This window comes from Chrysochloris asiatica, unplaced genomic scaffold (genome assembly GCF_000296735.1).
Source record: "Chrysochloris asiatica unplaced genomic scaffold, ChrAsi1.0 scaffold00013, whole genome shotgun sequence".
NCBI classification, from domain to species: domain Eukaryota; kingdom Metazoa; phylum Chordata; class Mammalia; order Afrosoricida; family Chrysochloridae; genus Chrysochloris; species Chrysochloris asiatica.
Genome location: NW_006408531.1, coordinates 7565440 through 7581645, shown reverse-complemented (window position 1 = coordinate 7581645; position 16206 = coordinate 7565440). Strand labels below are relative to the sequence as shown.

Below are 16206 nucleotides of genomic sequence, written 5' to 3'. Positions count from 1 at the left end.
GACCCAAGCCATGGTATTTTCAATAACCTCATATGGATGCAAAAGCTGGACAGTGAATAAGGAAGGTTGTAGAAGAATTGATGCCTTTGAGTTGTGGTGCTGGAAGAGAATACTAAAAGTGGCATGGACTGCCAAAAGAGCCAATAGATCTGTTTTGGAAGAAGTGTAACCAGAGTGCTCTTTGGAGGCCAAGATGGCTAGGCTTTGTCTCTCCTACTTTGGACACATTGTCCGGAGAGAACAGTCGCTGGAGAAGGATGTCATGTTCGGTAAGGTGGAGGGTCAGAGAAAAAGAGGAAGACCCCTAACGAGATGAATTGGCCAGGTGGCATCATTGATGGACTCAAGTGTGGCAGCGGTAGTGAGGTTGGCCTAGGATCGAACATTGTTTCGTTCTGCTGTGCATGGGGTCGCTATGAGTTGGTTCCAACTTGATGGCACCTGACAACAACAACAACATAGTTCAGATGTGGCACTGTGGGTTAATACGCCAGACTACAAAGCCATTTGAACTGCAAGGCTGGCAGTTCAAGCTCACCAGATGCTCCTTGGAAACCCTATAAAGGGTCGCTATTGGTTAGAATTAACTCAATGGCACTTAACAACAACAACATATTCCAGAGGCCAAGTAAGTGAAATTCTTAGCAACATATATAATAACAAAAATTATAAAACAGTCATTATGCTTATCAATATTAGAATTTAAAATGTTGTTGTTAAGTGCTGTCAAGTCAGTTCCAACCCACAGAAACCCTGTACAGCGTTTCTGAGGAGCAGCTGGTGGGTTTTACCTGTCAACCTTGTGGTTCACAGTTCAATGCTGAGTGGACCAAGCAACACCAGAAGTACCAGAATTAAAAAATTCAGTCTGCTAAAATCACAAATTAGAAAATAAAAGTATATATATGCAATAATGTGGATAAATCTTGAAAACAAAATATTTGAGTGAAAAAATCATTGCAGCAGAAAACATACTACATAATTCATTTATTCACAGCTCAAAACAAAAAAAATATTTTGCTTAGTAATAAAATTCTTGTGGTAAAAACCTGGGAATAAAATTAAGTGATGAGCAAAAGTTTAGGTTACTGGGAGGGAGAAAAAATGAGGTTGGTGATGGTTCACAGATGAATACGGTGGTGGGTGAAACTACTGTTCTTATTTTTCAACATTTATCTCACAACCATTAAGGTCATTCTGTCCTTATTCTTGATATCTCATTACACATAGCCTATAAATTTCTACTCAATATTTAATAATCTGGAAAGTATTTATCCTTCAACATCAATTGTAAAATTTAAAAGAAAATACTACACTCTTAATAGTCTGACATAGAGTTATGCAAGTTTTTGCAATTTATTGTCTATTTAAGTTTCCAGGAAGTGTGAATCTCATTTAACTTTTGCATGCCCTTGATAGAGCCCAGAGCACAGCCAAGTAGCTGTATTCATTTTAACAATGTCAAACAATTAAACAACAACAACAACAACAAAAAAAAACTTCACAAATAAACTTGTTCTTTTATATTGCAATTTATTCACCTGTCAATTATGTATTACTTTTAAGTCATTTCCTTATGTTAAGCATGAAAAAGGTTATTGCCCTTTAATTGTTTACAGTTTTAGTAGCAGAAATAAGATAAGTCCAAGGCAGCTCTTTTGTAAGGCAGTATGAAACGAGTGCTGTTTGAGGAGCAAACATGCAGGTGTTATAAGAGTTGAGAGTAGGAAAATGATGGCTGGGGTAATAATGCAGCTGTTTCAATACTACAGTTGCCTGGGGGAACTTTGTATGCAAATGTCTACAGTGGGATCAAGAACTTGGATGAATATCTTGGGAAGGAAATTGAAATGTCACAATAAGGAAACCAGCGGAAGTGAGGCTTCTTCTTCTTTCAAACAACAGCTGTCATATTCTCTCTGGTGAAGTAAAATACTTCCCTGAGACAGATGGTGTGGTGTCCTTCATCTTATCTGTGAGTTTAACATAGATTGACATCCTGACCCAATGTAATAATGAAGGAGTTTAGTAATGTCATAAGTTCAGGCATGCAACATGTTTCATATTGCTTCTTTCAGTTTATCATACTCTGGTGATTTGTGCTTTGCTGTGATGCTGGTAGCTATGTGTTTGGAATTTCAAATACCATCAGAATCACCCATGTTGGATAGGATTCAGTAGAGCTTCCTGACTAGGACAGACTAGGAAGAAGGATTTGTAGATCCATTTCCAACAAAACAATAATAGCAATGCAACCTTGCCTGATACAATGCCAGAAGATGGCTTCCTTAAGGTTTGAAGACACTCAAAATATGACTAGAAAGACCTGTCTCCTCAAATTGTTTAATGACATGGATGACCTAAAGGACTAGTATTTATGGATGTGGCATAACTCAAAGGGAAAATAGACATCATTCATAATTGAAAGACAGAATGTACATAGTACAAATCTGATAATACTGAATGCCGTCGAGTAAAAATGGAGGACTACCAGGCTGGCGATGAAACCGCGTTTGTTGTCGATGAAGTGAGCAACATTGTAAAAGAGGCTATCGAAACTGCCACTAGTGGTAACGCTTACCAACACAGCAAGGTGAATCAGTGGACCACAAACGTTATGGAGCAAGCGCTTAGTCAATTTACCAAGTTGTGAAAGCCATTTAAAGACATTGTGACCTGTGTCATCATGCAGAAGAACGGGGCCGGGTAGCACACAGCCAGCTCTTGCTTCTGGGACAACTCCATGGACCGGAGCTGCACGGTGTGGTGGGAGAACAAGACCTTGCACTGCATCTTCAGCACCTTCGGGCTGTGCATCTAGCGCTTGCTGCTAGAAGGTGGAACCGGACATAGAAATGAGCAGAAATCTCCTCTTTCTCCCATGGAATAGCTGGTAGTTTTGCTGACCTTGCGGTTCGCAGCCCGATTCGTAACCACCAGGCAAAGTTTTTTCTGCTCTCTGAAACGATTCAAATACACTAATTTTCCATACTTTGTACTTTTGTTTGAATAATAAATTATTTCAATTAAAAAAGCAAAAAATAAAAACTAAATGCCATCAAAAATGAAGTGGAATGCATAAACATCCCTAATCAAAGCATTAGTGAGCTGAAGTGGACTGATATTTACCATTTTGGAACAATCATACAATTATAAGAATATGCCCTCGTATGACAAATCAACGTTTTGGAGTCACATTCATCCTAAAAATTAGTGGTTCTAGATCTTTCCTGAAGTACTGCTATCAATAATAATATAACATCCATATGCCTAGAAGGACAACCAGTTAAAATGACTGTTTTTCAAATTTATGCACCACCAGTAGATGCTCAAAATTAGCAAAATGAAGAATTTTACCAATTTCTGCCGTCTGAAGTTGCTCAGATATATGATCAAGATGTATTGATAATTACAGCTGATTGGAAGTGAAAGTTGAGAATGAAAGGGATCCCTGTTAACTGTTAAGTTATATTAAATATATAACTTTCTTACTTACAGCGACCCTGGTTTGAACCACTGACCTTGCAGTTAGCAGTCTAGTGCTTATTCTACAGTACCACACCAGGACTCCAAAAAAGGTCTGTTAGTAGGAAAATAAGGATTTGGTGATAGAAACAATGGCGGAAATCTCATGCTAGAATTTTATAAGGCGTATTCACTGCAAATACCTTCGTTCAACTGCATAAACAGCGACAATACATGTGAACCTCACCAATGGAAAATACAGCAATCAAAGTGACTACATCTGTGGAAAGATACAATGGAGAAACTCAATCTGATCACTTAAAATGTGGCTGAAACCAACCATGGAATAGACCATATATTGCTTCTACCTAGTTCAGGTTGATGGTGAAAAAAATTTAAACAAGTCTATAAGAGTCAGAGTACAATCTTGAATATTGTTGTTGCTAAGTGCCGTTAAGTCAATTCTGACCCATACAACCCTGTATAGGGCTTGCAAGGAGCAGCTGGTGAGCTTGAACCACCGACCTTGCAGTTCAAACAGCTTTGCAGTCTGCTACATTAAGCCAAAGCACCATACCAGGATATCCTGTCTGAATTTAGAGATTACCTCTTGAATAAATTGGAAACATTGAAAATTTTGATAGTTAAGGTTCTGTGTCAATTTAACTGGGCTAAGATTCTCAGTGTTTTGGCAGTTGAGATATAGTTATTTCCATAATGAGATATAATATAATATAACAAACCCATTATATGATTTGATATTATTAGCCTTGATGTGATACATTTATCCTGTGTTGTAAATCCTTCCTTTACAGATTCCATCTACAGGATTAGGTGTATCTTGAGTTAATCTTTTTTGAGACATAAAAGGAAGAGAAAAATGACCTATGTTTGGAGGGACTAAGAAAAAACTGGGAGTGGAGTTTGAACCTGCGGTCACTGCACTGTGAAGCTCCTAGATCCAGGAAAGATTGATTATAAGACACAAGGGAAACTCTAAGAAATACTGGGCCTACTCATTCTGAAAAAAGACAAGGATTCTACTCCAGAGTCAGTGCTCTGAATTCAGACTTGTAGCCACTTAAACTGTAAGAGGATAAATTTCTGTTTGTTAAAGCCATCTACTTGTGGTATTTCTGTTATAACAGCACTAGGTAACTAAGAAAAATACTAATGCTTGAAGACCAGGCAAGTAGTAATATAACATCAAGGATATTTTACATGAAAAAAAACAAAAAGACATGAAGACAGGAAAGGAAGAAATGATGAAAATGAATACCAGAAGAGAAACTTATCTGAAACTTATCCTTGAACAAATAGTTGAAGTAAACAAAAGAAATGATGTAAAAGAACTGAATAAATTACTTTTAAGTGAGAATCAAAAAGAGAAAGTGAAGTATTATAATGAAATATGCAAAACTGTGGAGCTAGAAAACCAAGAAATAAGAACACATTCAGCCATTCCTCAAGTTGAAAGCATTAAATAAAAAACCCAAGTCCTTGAGTTGCAATACTGAAGGATTAGATTCTGTTTTGTTCTGTTGTGCACAGGATCACCGAGTTGAAACAGAATAGATGGCACTTAACAACAACAATAACATGGAAAAGATACAATGGGTAAAATACTGAATGCTGAAGGAAGTACCTAAAGAAGATGGGAGGAATACAGTTATGGCACCAAATATAATTGGCCAGTATTCAACCATTTAAACATATGATCAGAACCAGTGGTATTGTAGGTAGAAGTCTCAGCCACATTGAAAACATTGGAGAAAAATAAGTTTCCAGGAATGGACAGAATGCCAATTGAAATGTTTCAAGAAATGACTGCAATGTTGGAAATGCTCACCTATCTATGTCAAGTAATTTGGATGGCAGTCATCTGACTTATTGATGGGAGAAATATATATTTATGCCCTTTCCAAAGAATGATGATCCAAAAGAATGCGAACATTATCTATCAGTGTCATTAATATCTCACACAAGTAAAATTTGGCCTGAAGATAATTCAAAAAATGAATGCAGCAGTACATTAACAGACAAGTGCCAGAAATTCAAGTCAGATTCAAAAGAGGGCATATATTCCTACAACGTTTAATAGACTTCTGTGAACCCGGGTGAAGACCTGGTTGGTAAGCAGTGTGGCAAGACCTGGGGACTCTTGGGCCCAGAGTCAGTGACATAGCCACAGAGGACTAGAGTAGAGAGTGAAGTGTCCAGCTGATAAGAAGAGAGGGCATATGCATAAGGACACCCACACTTGCAGATAATACCCACTTGTCCTGGCTTCAATGACTAGATGATCAGAGCTCAAACAGAAGTAAAAAGAAGAGGAAAACAACAACAAAAAAAGTATTCTCATACAATTTGAGAACTTGACCTACACCTATGGAAGCAGTAGCTCAAAAGAGGGAATAAGTCCTAACAGCAAGAATCATTCCCACCCCCTCCACACACAAAGTAGACAGGGATGGGCAACTTGGACATTGGCTACTCAAAATGGGGGGTGGGGGGCTACAAAGGCAAGAAGTGACTGGCTTACAAGCTTTCAAGAGGGAACTTAGATCCAGAGGGCCTGGAGGAAGGTAGAATCTCCAGTGAGTAGTATTCAATCTGACTAGCCGGGGCTGATGCAATGAAATACAGACAGGTCTCTTGTGATACAATAGTGAATAATTGTTATCAGGACTGATTGTGAGGGTTGGAAATGTAAAGGTAGCCGTTTTATAGCAAGGAGGGGAGTGATTAACTTTTCAGTCTAGGAGCGGAGGTCCCTAGGACCATCAAGGGAGAAGAGCAGAGAGCAGGATCCTACCCAGAGAAGCAGTGATGCCTGAAATGGAGCCAGAGATAATGACGTGGAGCAATGGAGCCACTGGAGACTTTAGATCCAGAGAGGGAGAGCAACTGTGTGCTGAAGACCTGGGGGCACAGGGAAAGGATTGCATGGAAGGGATTGTAACTATGTCAATGAGACGATAGACGATAGAATGAATGTAAAACCATTGTTCTTCCATGTAAACTATCACATAATTCACAATATAACATTAAAAAAAAAAAAGAGGGCATATAACAATGATATCATTGCTGATGTTAGATGGGTCTTTACTGAATGCAGAAAATACCATAAGGATGTTTAACTATGTTATAATAACTATGCAAAGGCTGAGTGGATTAAAGCAAATTATGAGTAACTTTTCAAAAAACACTTAGTTGTGCTCGTGCATAAGCTGTATACAGACCATGAGACATTCATACAAAAAGAAGAGGGGTATGGTGTGTGATTCAAAAACAGAAAAGGTGCCTCAGCATTGTTACATACTTTCACCATGCTTATTTAATCTGTAAACTGGGGAAATATTCTGAGAAGCTAGACTGCATGAAAATGAACACATTAGGATTAGAGGAAGATTTGTTAACAGATCACTGTAGATGACAGATCACTGCTTGCTGAAAATGAAGCAGAAATGAAGTACTTACTGATTAAGATCAAAGACTATACCCTTAAGTATTATGGTACTTTAGCATGAAGATAGAAAAATCTTCATTACAGAATCAATAAGCAACAACATGATAAATGAAAAAAAAAAATAAAAATAAGGTAAGAATTTCGGTTTTACTTGGATCCACAATCAATGCCCATTTCTTGAAGCAGTAGTCAAGGAATCAAATGATACACTAGAAGGGCAAATCTGCTGCAAAAATCTTTATAGTGTTAAAAAAGCAAACTAATACCTTGAGATCACCACGTATCAGTCAGTTTGTTGCACTATGGTGGCTTGTGAATGCTGTGATTCTAAAAGCTATGCCACCAGTATTTTAAATACCAGTAGGGTCAACCATGGTGGAAACATTTCAAATGAGCTTCCAAGCGAAGACAGACTAGGAAGAAGGGGAGAAAGTACTACATAGAATATTTAGTCACTGAAAACATTATGATAGCAGAAGAACACTGTTAGAAAGCACCAGAATATTGAGTGTTGAAATAGGATAGAGAGCACCAGAATATTGTCAGGTAAAGTGCTGAAAAATGAGTCACTCAGATGGAAAAGCACTCAAAATACAACTGCCTCCTCAAAGTAGAGTTAACCATGGTGATGGGAATGGAGTAAAGCCTTCAGGACCTTCATTTACTGATGGGGTATAACTCAAAATGAAGACAAACAGCTATAGATATCCATTAATGATCAGAACATGCAATGTATGAGGTATGAGTCTAAAACATTTGGAAATTGTAAAAAACTAAATGGAATGCATAAACATCGATATCACATTAGTGAGCTGAAATGGAATGGTATTAGCCATTTTGAATCTGACAATCACATGGTTTTAGTACGCCAGGATCAAAACAATGAAGAGGAACGCTATCATATTCATCATGAAAGTGAACATATCAAGGTTTGTCTTGAAGGACAGCACTAATAGGCAACACGATCAGTAATAGGATAATATAGATACTTCATTCTTCTTGGATCAACTATCAACAGTCAGGAAGCAGCAGTCAAGAAATCAAATGACGTATTGCGTTAGGCAAATCTTCTGCACAAGATCTTTTTAAAGTGTTGAAGAGCAAAGATTGTCAGTTTGAGGACTAAAGTGTTCCTGACCAAGTCATGCTATTTTCAACAACCTCTTACACATGCAAAAGCTGGACAGTGTATAAGGAAGACCATAGAATAATTGATGCTTTTGAGTTATGGTGTTGGAGGAGAATGTTGAAAGTGCCATGGGCTGCCAATAGAACCAACAGATCTGTGTTGGAAGAAGTGCAGCCAGAGTGCTCCTTGGAGGCCAAGATGGCCAAACTTCATCTCTCGTACTTCAGACATATTGTCAGGAGGGACCAGTTGCTAGAGAAGAATATCATTTTTGTAAGGTGGAGGGTCAGAGAAAAAGAGGAAGACCCCCAGTGAGACAGATTGGCCAATTGGCACCATCGATGGACTCAGGCGTGGCAACGGTTGTGCCCAGGATTGGGCAGTGTTTTGTTTTGCTCTGCATAAGGTTGATATTGGTCGGTACTGACTCAATGGCACCTAACAACAACAGCACAAGGAAGACCAGTTAATACCACTATCATTCCAATTTATGCACCAACCACTAAAGCCAATGATGATGAAATTGAAGAATTCTACCACTTTCTTCAGTCTGAAATGGATAAAAATTCAATTATTGGTAACTACTGGGAGTCCTGGCGTGGCACTCTGGGTTAATGAGCCAGACTGCAAAGCCATTTGAACTGCAAGGTCAGCGGTTCAACCTCACCAGCTGCTCATTGGAAACCCTATACAGGGTTGCTATGGGTCTGAATTGACTGGACGGCATGTAACAACAACAACAACTGGTGATTGTAATGCAAAAGTTGTACACAAAAAAGGAGGCTCAGTCATTGGAACATATGGCCTTTGTAATACAAATGATGCTAGAGATTGCATGATAGAATTTTTCAAGACCAATGACTTGTTCATTGCAAATACCTTTTTTAAACAACACAAAAGATAACAAAACACATGGACTTCACCAAACAGAATACACAGAAGTCAAATTGACTACATCTTTGGAAAAACATTGTGGAAAAGTTCCATATCATCAGCCAAAACAAGGCCAGAGGCGGACTATGGAACAGACCACCAATTGCTGATATGCAAATTCAGGCTGAAGCTGAAGAAAATTAAACAAGTCTATCAAAGACAAAACAAGACCCTGAACATACCCTACATTAATTTAGAGATCATCTGAAGAATAGATTTAATACATTAGATAGGAAAGACTAAAGACCAGAAGAATTGTGGGAAGACATCAAGAATATTATGCAAAAAGAAAGCAAAAGATCATTAAGAAGATGCTGGTGTTGGAGGAGAATATTGAAAGTGCCACAGGCTGCCAAAAGAATCAACAGATCTGTGTTGGAAGAAGTGCAGTCAGAGTGCTCCTTGGAGGCCAGGATGGCCAAACTTTGTCTCTTCATATTTCGGACATATTGTCAGGAGAGACCAGTCACTGGAGAAGTATATCATGTTTGGTAAGGTGGAGAGTCAGAGAAAAAGAGGAAGACCCCCCCAGTGAGATGGATTGGAAAGATGGCAGCATCAATGGACTCAAGAGTGGCAATAATTATGGACCAGGCATTGTTTCATTCTGTTGTGCATAGGATCACTATGATTTTGTACTGACTCGATGACACCTAACAACAACAATGAAAGCATCAAAAGAAAATGGAAGGATTACACAGAGATTACACATTTCTGTACTAAAAAGAAATGGTCGATGCTCAAACATTTCAAGATGTAGCATATGACCAAAAGTCAATGATACTGAACAAAGAAGTACAAGGTGCATTAAAGTCATTGACAAAAAATAGGACTCTGGGAATTGATGAAATACAAATTGAAATCTTTCAACAAACTGAAGAAACACTCCTTCATCTATGCCAAGAAATTTGGAAGACAACAAACTGGCCAACTGACTGGGAGAGATACATATTTGTGACCATTTCAAAAAGAAGTGACCCAAAGGAATGTGGAAATCATTGGATAATATCATTAATATCTCATACAAGCGAACTTTTGCTAAAGATAATCTGCAAACTTGTTGCAAGTATACATTAACTGTAACTGACAAAAAGTCAAACCAGATCAAATGAGGACTTGGAATGAGGGATATCATTGCTAATGTCAAATGGATCTTATCTGAAAGCAGAGTATACCAGACTGATGTTTACCTGTGCTTTATTGACTATACAAAGGCTTTTGGTTGTGTGCACCATGAAAAGCTATGGACAATATTGCAAAGTATGAATATTCCAGAACACTTAATTGTGCTCATGAGGAACCTGTACACAGACTAATAAGTAGTTGCTTGAACCGAACATATATTAACATTAACAAAGGTTTGTGCTATGGTTGTATTTTTTCACCATACTTATTCAATAAGTATGTTGAGCAGATAATCCAAGAAGCTAGACTATATGAAGAAAATGTAGCATCAGGATTGGAGGAAGATTCATTAACAACCTGCGATATGCTGATAATACAACCTGCGATATGCAGATGATACAACCTTACTTGCTGAAAGTAGACTTAAACTAACATGGAATGGCTCAGTGGCAGCAGCAATGGGCTCAAATGTTGCAAACATTGAAAAATTGATTCCTTTCAATAATGGTGCTCATGAAGAATAGTGAATATATTATAGCTAGACAGATGATTGAACAAATCTTGGAAGAAGTATAATCTGCAGGCTTCTTAGAGTGAAAATGGTGATATTTCTCATAGGTATTTTGGACATGCTCTCAGGAGGGACCAGTTTCTGCAAAAGACCCCAATGAGATGGATTGACACAATGGGCTCAATCACAGACACAATTGTGATGATGGCACAAAATAAGCAGTATTTTATTCTGTTGTATATAGTCACATTTACCTGAAACTTACTCCAGAATACCTAATAGCAACAACAAGTGAGTATGGAAGTATGAATAAGTAGTTGTGCGTGTGTGTGTTTTGGGAGGAATTGCAAGTATGAACAAAGGAGTATGGGAGAGGTGTGTGATATAGCTCTTCATAATGAATTTGAAATAAAGCAAACATTAAGCAAGGATATTCATTATACTTGGGATATTCATCAGTAATTTTGTTAGGAAGCATAAATATTAATCCATCTTCAGGAATCATATATAAGCAAATTATTCCTTGATGTAGTGTTGTAACCCTAAACATTTATTGAATTTTCTATAAATTAATATCAAAATTCCTGTTATACATTTTCACACAGCTTACGAATAGACCTTTCATAGTTGTGTAAAAGGAAATTTGCCACCTAGCACTGTATGTGACTTCTTTCACCTATTTACATTAATGGCAGTGTAATTTGCCCAGTATTTTTCTTTTTAAAATGTTTCATTATGAATTGAATGAAGATTTAAAGAGTAGATTATCAGTTTTACATTCAGCAATCATACACATTTCATTTAATCTTATTGATTGCAATCACCTCAATGTAACTTCACTTATACTACTTCCTCCCTGTATTTCTTGTTTCCATTTCTCATTCTTTCTCAATCCTCCTAAACTCTGTCTGTGGGCAAATGCTACCTTTTTCATCTCAAATGGTTCATGATTTGCTCATTATTTTTCTTTGTCTTAAAAACTGAAGAGCTATCGGAAGTGACTCAATTTCAATCACCATTTAGGGAAGGTTTCCAAATTATACTGAATTTGCTATTACAAAGTCTTACCTATTAATTTAGTCCTTGGCATTTTCATTGATATTTCATGGATTTATAATCTCATCATAGTTCTAAAATTATGCATAGCTTCCATTTTTCTGCACTCTTTTTCCGTCTAATTTCTCCTGCATTCCCTTAAGATACACTGTCTCAAAAGTAAACACAACTATATTTTAATATCATTTGATATTAATCTAATGTCCATAAGTTAAAAACCATGCTCTTTTCTTATACCCAAAGCTTTCCAAATATGTCTTAATATAAATTTCCTTTAGTTAAGGTTTTTATTCTTTAGTCTAACTGGACAATTTAGCAATACCCAAAAGAGTCCATATGTTGCCTCCTCTGATTTTATTTGTATTCATTCTATATGGAATTTCCTCTCTTCTTATTTATCTGTCAAAGCCCTGTCAAAGTGTCAAAATTTAATTTTGAAGTTATCTATTTTTATGGAGTCATTTTAGCTTTACTAGACTGAAATTCTCTATGAGAAATGTCTGCATGTCTTGTTAGCCACTTAACTGGTTTCAGTCTTTCCCAAATATGTAATTATCAATTTAATTTGTTGTATTTAAATTATAATATTTTAGTCATCATCAATCTCCTCATTAATATCATAAAGATTACAATATAACTTATGTATTTGTTGTCATTAAGTGCTGTTAAGTTGGTTCTGACTCATGGCGGCCCTTTATAAGGTTTCCTAGGAGATACTAGTGGGCTTGCATCACAGATGTTGTGGTTTAAAGCCCAATATTAACCCTACAACTCACACCAGGAGTCTGAACCTACATATATTACGTGTAACATGAAATTCAGAGGTTGAAAAGATGAATAAAGCAGTATTAAATACAGAGAGTGATGGCTCTGTAGAATAAGCACTAGACCGTGAACCACAAGATTCACACTTCAGGTGAATGATATAACTTTCTGTTCCTACAAAGAGTTACAGCCTTGGAAACACTATTTAGAGTTGCTATGAGTCAGATCTGACAAGATGGCACTTAGCAACAATAACAAAAATGCTTATATTTTATACCAGCATTGTACTTATTACCTCAGCATAAAGCAAAGAATGCTACCTTTAGTACATATACAAAAACCATTTACTCATTTTGAGTGGTATCAGTGAGGCAAATGGTACTCTGCTTTTGTCAAGGATACAATGTCTTTATATCCTTCTCCCAATAGTATTGAGTGCTATCACATATACACATGCATTTTCATGGACTTTATTATTAGACACAGCATCTAATATCACACATTGAATTGAATCTTGGAAGAAAGCCATATTAATAGTTTATTCACCTGTGTTAATTAAAAAGATAAAACTATTATCTAGAAACAATACTGAATCTGAGAGATAGAACTCAAAAGGAATTATCTAGTCTAAAAAGTCTGCAACTATTCTAGAGTAGGCTGTAATTTTCATTATTATAAATTTTGTGGTGTGTACATGCACGAATTTGTATGAAGGATTTGATAATAGAGTGATAGTAATAATAAAATAAGAATAAAGGAATATTATAATTCCATAAGTTGAATGAGAAATGTCTATTTCAAACAGAAAAGCTTATGAGTTACCATGATTGCCTATGTTGACTACAAAGGAAGATACTAATGAAGTTGTCATGGATTTGTCTTACAGAGACCTTCTCTGGTTCAATCAAAACACTTTATTTCAGATCACATAGGGAGATGTCTTCATTTTCTAGGAATTCCTTTTTAAAAAAAATAACATGCATTTTCCATTAGTCTATTGGACTAATTGATTCCACGCTTGTTCAAATTTTATTCATTCTTCTTTCTTCCACACATGGAGAGACCAATAGAAAGCCACCTATGAACTTTCAAGGTTGTAGACACTGCTCATTGATAGAACATGTGAACATCAGTCTCCACAGCTCTGAGACTGGAAGAACTAGATGGTGACCAACTACCACTACCAACTATTCTGATATGGATCACATTAGAGTGACTTGGATAGTGTGGGAGAAAAATGTGGAACAAGACTCAGGTTTATTTAATAAATCAATAATAGCCCTGATTTGATGATCAGGAAATAAGAAGAACCTGAGACTGTGACCCTTGACTAGCCATCAGTTCTGGAAAAGAACTCACCCTTGTGGCCTGATTTTCAGCCAATCAATAGATAGGTTTGCTGTTGTTATTTTTAAGTGCCATCAAGTCAATTCTGACTCATAGTGACCCCATATAGGGTTTGAACTGCCAACCTTGCAGTTCAAATGACTTTGCAGTTTGGCACATTAACCTGCAGCACCATACCAGGACTCCAATAGATAGGTTTGTAGGGGAAGAAAACAGCACTAGTCAGGTATGCTCATAATGGGATGGAAAATCATTCAAGATCAAAAGGGCAACATTTTCCTAAGAACAAAGTTGAGAAGTGATAGGAAGAGGGGTGGAATGCAAAGTCAACAAATCTGAAAGTTTAAAATGATCATGTTTCTTTTTACTCAAATTGAATCTTTATATTTTGATTATGATTGACTGTCAATGGAATTAATTTTTTATCACTGCCATTTTTGTCTAAAATAATCTAACAATTTTAGCCCCCACTTCATTATTTTAAAGACTAACTTATTCAAAGTGTTCAAAGATACAATAAAAATAATATAAAATGTGAAGTTCTTTAATAAATATTTAGTATAATAATTACTTATACAGCACATCTATATAGCACATCTGCTACTGAATGATTATTGTATTGACCGCCAAAGAAAAGGTTCTGCTGAGTGCTACAGAACTCAAATATTATGTGCATTTAATGACTTCATTTACCCACAACTCTTCCTTACGTAAATGACTGTAATACCTTTATTTGTACAGCTTGCCATGAGGTAATTTATCCTTCATTTGGGGCCAATGCAAATTCAAACTTCAGAACTGTCATGAAACAGCAGAACATGGTTATAAATTGCTCATACACTTAAAGAACATTTTGTGTATATATATACTCTAAGAATACCAAAATAAATGCAAAATATTAAAATAATACCCTTAAACATATTAATTAAAACTCGAGTAATAATAAGTGCTATAACACTTTTTAAAATACACTTTTTTAGTCCTATTAAGGCTTAGAAAAAAAGAAAAAGAAAGAAAAAAAGCAAAATGCTAAACTTATGGGTTTCAAACATCATTTACAGTTCAGAGTATATCCAAACTAAAATGAGAGCTTTACTGTTTTACACAGGAAATAGCAACTTAGGTCATTTCTGAACAGCCACAAAGTCTAGAGTAAACTGAATATGTACTAAATATTTGAAAAGAAGTCTTATTGTTAGAAAGGGGAAAATGTAAGACTTATAGAAAACCTAGAATTCATTTAGAAATTCTTATGATTGTTGTTGTTAAGTGTCACTGAGTGTATTCTGACTCACAGTGACCTGTGTAATGTTTCTGAGGAGCGGTCGGTGAGGATCAACCACCAACCTTAGGGTTTAAACCAACCTTGCAGTCCAGTGATTTATCCTATAGTGCCACAGGCATACAACATTACAATAGGGTACTGGGGTAGCCTTACCGCTATGGAACTTGTGTACTTTAATTTCATTTCTCTGGAAGTCTTATCTAAAAACAAAAATAAGCCAGTGGAGATAGATGATGTCTAAGCTCTCTTCAAATTCTACCTTCTAAAATTCTATTTAAGCTGGAATTGTATCATTTTCCCCCTTTATAAAATATTAGAAGTTGGAAGCAAAAATAGCTAATTTCTATGAATTCTACACCCCCTTTCTTTCAGTTTGTCGTACTGTGGTGACTTTGGTGTTGCCGTGACACTAAAAGCTTCACAGCTGGTATTTTAAATACCAGTAAGTTCATTGATAGTGGACAGGTTTTGTCAGAGCTGGCAGTCTAAGACAGACTAAGGCAAAAAGAAGAGGCAGACCAATTTTGAATGGATATCCACTAAAAACTGTGTGAATAACAGCAAGACATTGTCAGATATGGTGCTAGAAGATGCACTCCTCAGGTAAGAAGGCATTCAAAAAAAAGACTGGAACAGAGCTGCATTCTCAAAGTAGAATTGACCTTAAGGTGAATGGAACAAAACTCTCAGAGACTTCATTTACAGGTATGTTGTTTTTGTTAAGTGCAGTAGAGTTCATTCGGACTCAGCAACCCTGTATATGGTTTCCAGGGAGGGACTGGTGAGCTTGAACTCCCAACTTTGGGGTTCAAACCAACCTTGCAGTCCACTGCAAAAACCCACATTACTATACCAGGATTCCTGGAGTGAATGATATGTTGTTCTTGTCAGGTTCCATCGAGTCAGAACCGACTCATAGTGAACCATGCACAGCAGAATGAAACAATGTCCGATCCTGGGCCAACCTCACTACTGCTGCCACACTTGAGTTCATCAATGATGCCACCTGGCCAATCCATTTTGTTAGGGGTCTTCCTCTTTTTCTCTGACCCTCCACCTTACCCAGCATGACATCCTTCTCCAGCGACTGTTTCCTCCGGACAATATGTCCAAAGTAGGAG

The 16206-nt window shown here is 36.7% G+C and overlaps 1 pseudogene; it reads left to right on the top strand.

The window, feature by feature from the left end:
• Positions 1–2479: 2479 nt before the first annotated feature.
• LOC102825037 lies at positions 2480–2821 on the top strand (annotated as a pseudogene).
• Positions 2822–16206: the final 13385 nt, after the last annotated feature.